Here is an 8748-nt window from a genome sequence, read left to right as displayed (position 1 = left end):
ACTGTGGCATTTCTGTTATAGCAGCACTGGATGGATGACTAAAACCCTAAGGATGCTGCATGGGCTGGTCCAGGAGGAGGCCCTTGCAGGAGAGGTTGTGACGTGAGTGACTGCACGGGTAACACCACCCCTAGTGGCAGCCTCATGGATAACAGAGTAAAACCGCTCCTTCCAGAGGATGTTCAGTGCTTTACAGAAGCAGTTCTCCACAACGGTCTTCCATGGAAACATTGGATGGGTTCAAACTGCCAACCTTTAGAACTAGCAGTCCTTTCTAAACCCTTGTATCGTTCTGGCTCTCATACTGACTTATACATATTTAATTATTGAATAGACAAATGCTCTGTTATATATGGTATATACTCGTGTATAAGCCGAGTTTTTCAGCACAAAAAATGTGTTGAAACACTGGGGTTCAGCTTATACACGGGTCAGTGGTACCCCAGCGAGGTGTAACATCTCGTGGGTGATTGCCATTCCTCCACTCTTCATTCAAAGCCCCGCAGACACTGCAGGGCTTTGAATATGTGTTTACTCACATCTAACCAATCAGAGTCGTCCTATGATGTGGATGGCTCCAATTCGCAGAATCACCCATAGTGATTCACTTACACAGGCAGCTGAACTGGTAAGGATGTGTCTGTGGCTGCGCGCCGTCTCCCCTCTGGTCTCGGTGGTAATTCACATCCTGCATTTCCCACCCTAGGCTTATACTCAAGTCAATCAGTTTTTTCTGGTTTCCCACGTAATAATCTGGTACTTTGGCTTATACTCGGGTCAGCTTATATTTGAGTATATATGGTATATTGTGTTATTGTATTCGTCTCTATACATGTGTGTATACACTGCCCAGGCCTGCGCCATCCTCAGATGAGTCCCTGTGCTTGTGTCCACTGCGTTACCCACGGTGTCAGTCCATCTTCATTCAGGGTGGCTTCCCTTCTCCTCCACTAACCATGGTGTCCTTTCTCCAGGGACTGGGCTCTCCTGAGAACATGCCTAGCATACGTCAGGCAAAGTGTCACCATCTGTGCCTCTAGGGGACATATGGGTCACACTTCCTCCAAGACAAAGTGTCTGTTCTTTTGGCAGTCCATGGGACTCTCAATAGCCTTCTCCAGCACCACAAGTCAAACACATTGATTCTTCTGTCTTCCTCTTTCAGTATCCGAGTTACACAGTCATTGAAAATACCTATGGATTGTTACAAGAGCTTCAAGAGACCCCAATAAAATGATTTATAAAAAACATACAAACTAACAAGAAAATAGCATGGTTTAGGCCAGGCGCACTTTAGTCCTCACAGTAACATCTGTGCTTTTCAATACTTTAAAGAGGTCTTGTGCGGCAGATTTACCACTGCAAAGCACCGTTTGATCTCTTGATGGCTGCTTTCATGAGCATGGATTGCGGATCCAAACTAGATACAAACTTGGACTGCTTCAGTCTCTTCTCTGGTTATCACGAGGCGACTGATGGGTCCAGTTGTGAGGATTCTGGAACGCTTCACAGTGAGTTGTAATCCAGACCAAAGGCTGTAACCTGTGATCTTCATCAGTGATTGCTTCAAGTCCCCCTCCTTACTTTCAGCAAGCAAGGTTGTGTCCTCTGCATACCACAAGTTATTAATATGCCTTCCTCCAATTTGATGCCACCTTCTTCATATAATCCAGCTTCTCTGAATATATATTTAAACATCCATATTTATTCGAACACAACAACATAACTTACAAAGAACAAGAGCCAAGTGTCTTCTACTACATTGGAAGCTGAAGGGCCAGGTGATGCAGTGTCTCCTTGCTGCCGTGGCTTGGAGGGCTCCCTTGGCTCAGCCTGACAGTGGGCAGGGCGTCAGCCTCTCCGGCGTCCCCTGTGACTTCAGTCAGGGCTTTGTAGACCAAAGGCTCTTCGGATATCTCTTGTTTTTGTTTTTCTGGTTGAGAAGCTGCTTTGAATGAGCTATCTATCTTCATAGTTCTGTTATCCTGCTAATGAAAAATACACATCTATTTAAGGTTAACCAGAGATGGACTGCCTCTTTAGGGTGCTGGTCAAGCAGTCAGGGGGCCCATTAGAAGTCCACGGATGAACAAACAGCCGTGCACCGAGGGCCACTCAGAATCGCCAATAGGGGCATTGCCCTCTGAGGTCAGAGGTCAACAGCAGCAGGATCCGCCCCTAGATCACCTGGCACAACAACAGAAACTTCAAAAAAAAAAAAAAAACTCAGTTTCTTGGAGACATCAAAGTGACTTTTTTCCCCTCTGTCTTTTAATTTTATGAGTGAGGGAAATAATGGAGTCTTTGTGTTTTATCAGAAAAGTTAATGAAGTTTACTTCTCCAGAACTTGGAGAGAAGAGTAAACAACATTATGCTGTCCCTCGCCCTGGGGGTCACGTGAAGTAAACTTATTTCTTCTCACGGGGTCACGCACCTGAGGGCTGGGCAGAGAGAGTTGAAGAACAGAATCAGGCATGTTGCGCTCGGAGCCACGTGTGATGGCAAGACAAGCAAGACCAAATTTTCAATGCTTGCACTTTTAAGAACTGAAGGGAAACTGATATGGGGTCCCCTTAGGTCCTAATGGGGACTTTGTTCTGAACAGAGTGGCGTGGACTTAGCCCTCAGGGACTCTCCCAGGCGGAGGGCAGGTGCCTTTGGCATGCAAGGCAGGTGCAGGCCTTTTGGGGAGGCAGTAATAAAGCCTCTGGTTGTGAGGTGCCCTTGGGAACTCTGATGTGATGCAAGACTGCTTCCCCTAGAAAGGGAAGTGCTTTATCGCTGCTGGTGAGGAATATTGAAAACATCAGCGACTGCCAAAAGGACAAACAAATCTGCTCCCTACAGGCAAGGCAGGCGAGACTTCACCTCACGTTGGACATGTTGTCACGAGAGAGCCTTCTCTGGAGAAGGACGTCGTGCTTGGTGAAGCGGAGGGGCAGCGGAGGAGAGGAAGCCTCAGTGAGATGGCGCGGTGCCACGGCTACAACAAGGGGCTCAGGCATCGGGATAATGGTGAGGATGGCGTTCTGTCGCACACGCTGAGAACCGACTGGATGTGGCCCCAACACCAGCTGGGCTGCCGGAGGGTGATGTCTTTAGAAAGCTCTGGGGTCTGGAAGCTGAAAGTCAACGTCAGGGTCTAGGCTGCACCAGTTCCTTCCGTGAGCCTCCCTCCTAGTGGCTGTAGACTCTTGTTGCTCCATGTGTGTCCTTGTCCTTCTGAGTACATCCCTTGGCATCTCTTCTGCTCGTTTGACCGCTCAGGGTGAGGAGCTAGGGCCCTCTGTACAATGGCAGCTGTTCCTTCAAAGAACACATGGAAAACCCCACTGCCCAACAGGATGCCGTCCCCAGGTAGCGAGGCTCGGACCTCAATAGTTCCTATCGTAGGGAGGGTGGAAAGAGGAACCTGGCCAGTGTAATGGTAGTGCAATGACTTGCATTCAGCTGCTAACTAGGAGGTGGGCCTTTGCACCCTCACAGTGGAAAGAACTCCGGTCGAAAGGCCTGGCAATCTGCCCCCATAAAGATTACAGCCAAGAAACCCTGTGGAGGAATTCGTCTCTGCAACACAAGGGCTCACCGTGAGTTAGCACTTACTGCCCGGCACAGCATCTTTTGGCCTCCGCTCCTGACTCCATTTCTCAGTTGCTTTGTGCTTTGGCTCACAGTGTCAGTGAGCAATGTCCCCACACAGCATGAGAACCAACCGCCAACAGAAGGAGAGGGAGGAGGGAACCGAGCAGGTTCAAAATCACCCCTGAGTTTGGGAGGTTGCTCCCAAAATGGCAACAGGCATGGGGGAATAAACAAGTTAGTTCCTTTGGAGAAGGGACTATTTATGATCAAACACAACAAGTACAAAAATGCCAGGAGGGACACTTTTATGAGCCATAAGTGAAAGGGGGACAGTTTACCAAGGCGGCTGTGCTGCCGCTCCAGATGATAAAAACCTGCTTTCTCCTGCGGTCCTTGGCAGGAGACGCGCTCACTGGCAGCCGGGAGACCTGGTTATATTGCCTTTCCCCGGCTCCTAGTAAACTTGCTGTGGACTCTGGCTGGTGCCCTTTGGACTACACACTCTGACTACATTTCAAGTGGCATGTGGGGTATAGCCGGCAGAGTGCATTTGCCCAGTAGTGGGAGACTGGGTGCTCTGTGGTCCAAGAGCGTTCAAAGGAGCAGGAGAAGCCACGTCAAACCTGGCTTGTCTATGGGACAGGCTTTGGCCAGGAACCACGGGCCGCCCGACCCCAGCCAGAGGAGGCCATCTGTAGAAGCTGGCAACACAACTGGCCATCGACAGAGCCAAGGAAGCCACTCCTGTGGGTTTTCAAAGTGGCCGCACTGCCTGTGTTACACAATGAGATATGATGGGGGCCATGGGGAGGCGGGCGGAGTGACTTGGGTTGTCTTGCGCTTCCAAAATAAGATAGCATTTCCTTGACACGTTTATTAATTTTTCACATTTTTTAAGAGCAAAGAATGATCTGGAATGAATTGCCCAACCGCTGATGAAATCAATCGATGGCTTGTGAATGCTTGAAATGAAAATGGATCGTTTGCAGAGCTTCACTCGGCTCCGTCCTAACTGGGAGAGAGACAAGCTTGTTTCACCCTGGTCAAGAGTGTGTGGTTGGCTGGTCAGAGGGCGGCCGAGGGAGTCAGCAAGTCTGGGTTTTCTTCCCAGCTTCGCCACTGACTCACTGGGTGACCTTGACCACTGGTTTCACCCGCTGCTTCCAAACGCAGAAAACAGGCAGTTAATGACAGTCCCCATCGAGACATGTTTGAGCCGTTTCTAGGCGCAGGGGCCAGCTATTTTGAGGTCCCAGGCAGGCACACATGACAGGGCTTCCAAATTTATTTTTCTTGCACTGGGAGCCAGAGAGGTTTTAGAAACCAGGGTGCAGAGAACCATAAATCCTGGAGCCTGTCCGAGATAACCTTTGATATAGGTCTCAGACCCTCACATCTCAAAGTTCCACGCTCTTGGGCCCTGTGAATTTATTGGAGAACAATTTAAAATCAAATTCCATGGCACTGAGTCACCTCCTGGCCGCCTGTAAATACTAAGATGAAAATCTCTGGTGACACTGAGCACAATGGCTGCTCAGAGGGCTTGCGCCGCTGGCTGTGTGTTGAAGACCGTTTTAGACTCTGATTTGTTGCCGTCCACCGGAACCTTCACAAGTTGGCACCCGCCTAATTACTTTTCCAGCCGAAACAATAGCGCAACTCTGGGAGCAGGACACTCAGCTTCCATTGCAGTGGTTGTTTTTGTTTCTCCTTCTTTCTTTCCTCCCTCCCTTTCTTCTTTTTTCTTGGAGATTCTTGTGCGGAGCTAGCACGCTGCTGTGAAACCCAGAGTCTAGTCCTGGCACTTCCGGTCTGGTGAATAAGCACGTTCTCTAGGCTTGAGAGTCCCCATTTGCAAAATTAGAGCTTCTCACGGCTTTAAATAAGTACATAGATAAGCCGGCGAGCTCCCTTTTTACCAAAGAAGCTGAATACCTCTTTCTAGGATTACCAGGAAGGAGGACTAAGACCCTGACCCTGCCTCTGCTGGTGGGCCACTTTGTGAAACCCGGAATGCACGCCGCTGGTTAGGACCCGTAAAGGCATCTTCCTAGGCAAGCGTCAGTCCGCAAGTACTGCTACTAAGGCTGCAGGCTGTACACGCATGCGTTTATCCCAAACTAACGCAGTGGGTGGTGGCAGACACATTGTCTCAGCGATATACTTGTCCTCTCATTAGGGGCCCTTCAAAAACAGAAAAGGTCCAAATCAGACAGGGCTTCCCAGGGACTGTCCTGAGCCAGTTAAATTCAAGGCTGAGGGTTAGCTCTGTATTCCCAAGGGCTCATTCTGACAGATGTTTCAAAGGACACAGGATGATCACGAAGACTTACTATGAAGAAGTTTTAAGAAAATAGAAAACTGCACTAGTGAGAAAAAGGCTAGGAATATTCTACTCAGGATTTCCCGCCTGACCTTCCCACCCCCCAATTAAAACGATGTACTGACTCATTCTTCCAGAGTAGCGGGAGGGGAGGAGGGCAGGAGAATTTCATTGGCAGGCCTGCCCCTATCCACCCCCAGGCCTCATCTCGTCCCTTCAGATTTCTTTTTGTTCCTCGAACTCAAAGAACATAAAAAACAAACGGAACCGAATCCCTAGCAGATGCTCACATGGTCATTTTGGTGGGATGGAAATCGGAGTGCAGGACTATTTAGGGGAAGGATTAGAGAGACAGAAACATTCTTTTCAAACATCAATAGACCTAGATGGAGGATATGCTCAGGAACGACAGCTTCACATTTTGATACTGTGTTTAGTAGCGGTTTCTATGATTTTGTCCTTTCTGACGGACCCTCGCCTGAAAGTCCGTGGGGTGAGAAAAGTGAGACTGAACTGGGTGTGTGGACAGTCAAGCCGCAGAGCTGAGTGTCTGCCTCTGCGGGGCTGGATGGAGAGATGCCAGTTTGGGGTTTGGGTCCAGTCATTAAAACTAAAAGGTTACATAAGTTCGGAATCAAGCCACTTTTAACGTGCCCTTGACCCACAACCACAAAAAGTCGACACAGACACACTCAGTTAATATATGTCAGCTAAACTTAACATCTTCCGGAATTTCTCTTGATATGTAAAATTTATATTTTCTGTGCATAGAATTGTTTTTCTTCACAAGTGTGTTTTTCTAAGGGAAACAAAACTCTGATTTTTTTAAGTTAAGAAGACTATTTTCTACCAAATTAAGATATATTTAAAGTTATGAATGATATATGTACATATATGTGTATTTTTTACAATGATAAAATATCTGAAAACAGGAAGGAAAGACTCACTTCCAATCCAAGCTGCCCTGAAATGACTTCTGTGATCATTTTGATACATTTCTTGAGGGTCTTTTCTATGCATATACTCTTCCAGGAAAAAATTGTATAAAGTAAAATTAATTTCATAATATTTGTTCATCTATAACAATATATATGTGCATACCCACCCCCCCCACAAACACGCAAACAAGGGGGCTTCAGATAGTTTGTGGGAAAATTAATTTTCTTTTCATTCTACCTTTCCAATATTTTGAAGTCATCTCAAATAATGCATCCAATTATTTGATTTGAGCAATTTTCCAAATGTGGAACTGCTTTGTCAAACTATATGCTCCGCTAAAAATATATTTGATGGTGGCTGTGGTTTAGGTGCTGGGCTGCTCCCCAAACGATTGGCGGGTCAAACCCACTGTAGGAGAAAAATGTATGTATTCATGGATGTACCAGGGATTTTTTGATGCATGTTTAGATTTTGAAATACTCACTTGGATAAACATACACAACCATGAACATCTTTGTGCATCTATTTTTGTGTATACATCCGATGATTTAATTTTTACATATTTCTAAATGTGGGCCTCCTTTGTCAGACTAGTTACTCGGTTAAACAATTTTAATATTGGTGATCAGAAAGACCAGTGCGACTGACTGATATAAAGAAGACAGCCTACCTGGTATGGAACTATTCGGAGGCTTTTCGCTTCCACTAGAAAGCAGAATGGCATCGCCTCTAATAGCACTTTTAGATCGACTTTAACATGCTTCTCTTTGTTGGAGGGGGACCAAACTGTGTGTGCTGAGGGAATAATGGACCAGAAAGAAAAGACCCTGAAGAAAAATGGTTCGGCGGCCGTATGAATTCCCAGCGGCCAAGCAAGTGTCCAAGGCTCGTGGTTATTTTGAAACTCGATGAATACAGATCCCTTACCCTGTTCGTTGGGAATAATATCCAAATATTATTTTACTTTTTAAATACTCACATGGCCCATATTTTTAAATGATGAACAGATACAGCCGAAAGTAGGCCAACATTGATGAATAGGCAGTAAAGCGGTTAATCAGGAAGCAATTATATCACAACTTCTCCTACTTAAGTTATGGTCGGTTGAAGCAGGACTACCCTGAAGGATGAAATTAAGTTGTTTGAGACCATCACTTTGATTTTACCGCACTAGCTAAGGAAGAAGCAGTATGATTTTTTTTTTTCTGTGAACTGGTCTATTGCCCTACATGGTGCTGGTCTGTCACTCACGGTGACAATACAAACAAGGGTCCCACTTTGATCTCCAGAAAGTTAAGGTTGCAGGCAGGGGTCATTGAGGATGACAGAGCTCTTATTCCAGGCTCTGGGACACAGAAACTCCAGGCTAGAGAGGGGGAAATCACAATCTTATGACAAATTGAAGAGTTACGTGGATCGGAATCTGATCTTCAATGTAGTAAACATTGTCTGAGATATGTGAATAATGAGAGAACCTTAACTTCTCAAGGTACTGTTGCAATTATCTTAAAAATCGGATACCCTTGGCAGAAATTAGAAATATAAGGCAGGACTCCTGGTTTCATTGGAAACTTGTGACTCATTTAGTGATAGACATCAATAAGTGCATTTACTAACAGTTGTCCACAATATTTAAATCATTCTCTACTGAATTAAGTGGAAAGGAGAGCAGACAAAGCCTAACAGGTTGCTTCGCACTTCTAAGATACCACACCAGTGTGGGTTATTAAGCAATTACTAATGACACTTTCAATAAAGTTGAAGAAATGACTTGTTTCAAATAACCCAACCATCTGGAGCTGCTTATGATGGAAAAGAATTAGGGTCAGGATCCAGGATTATAAGGGCTGCTTCAAGAAGGACAAGGAGGTTGATGAATTGTTTTCCCCTACCCCTGTTGTCA

Source organism: Tenrec ecaudatus, chromosome 9 (genome assembly GCF_050624435.1).
Source record: "Tenrec ecaudatus isolate mTenEca1 chromosome 9, mTenEca1.hap1, whole genome shotgun sequence".
Classification (NCBI taxonomy): Eukaryota; Metazoa; Chordata; class Mammalia; order Afrosoricida; family Tenrecidae; genus Tenrec; species Tenrec ecaudatus.
The sequence above is the reverse complement of the archived record's forward strand: the minus strand, read 5'-3'. Positions refer to the sequence as shown.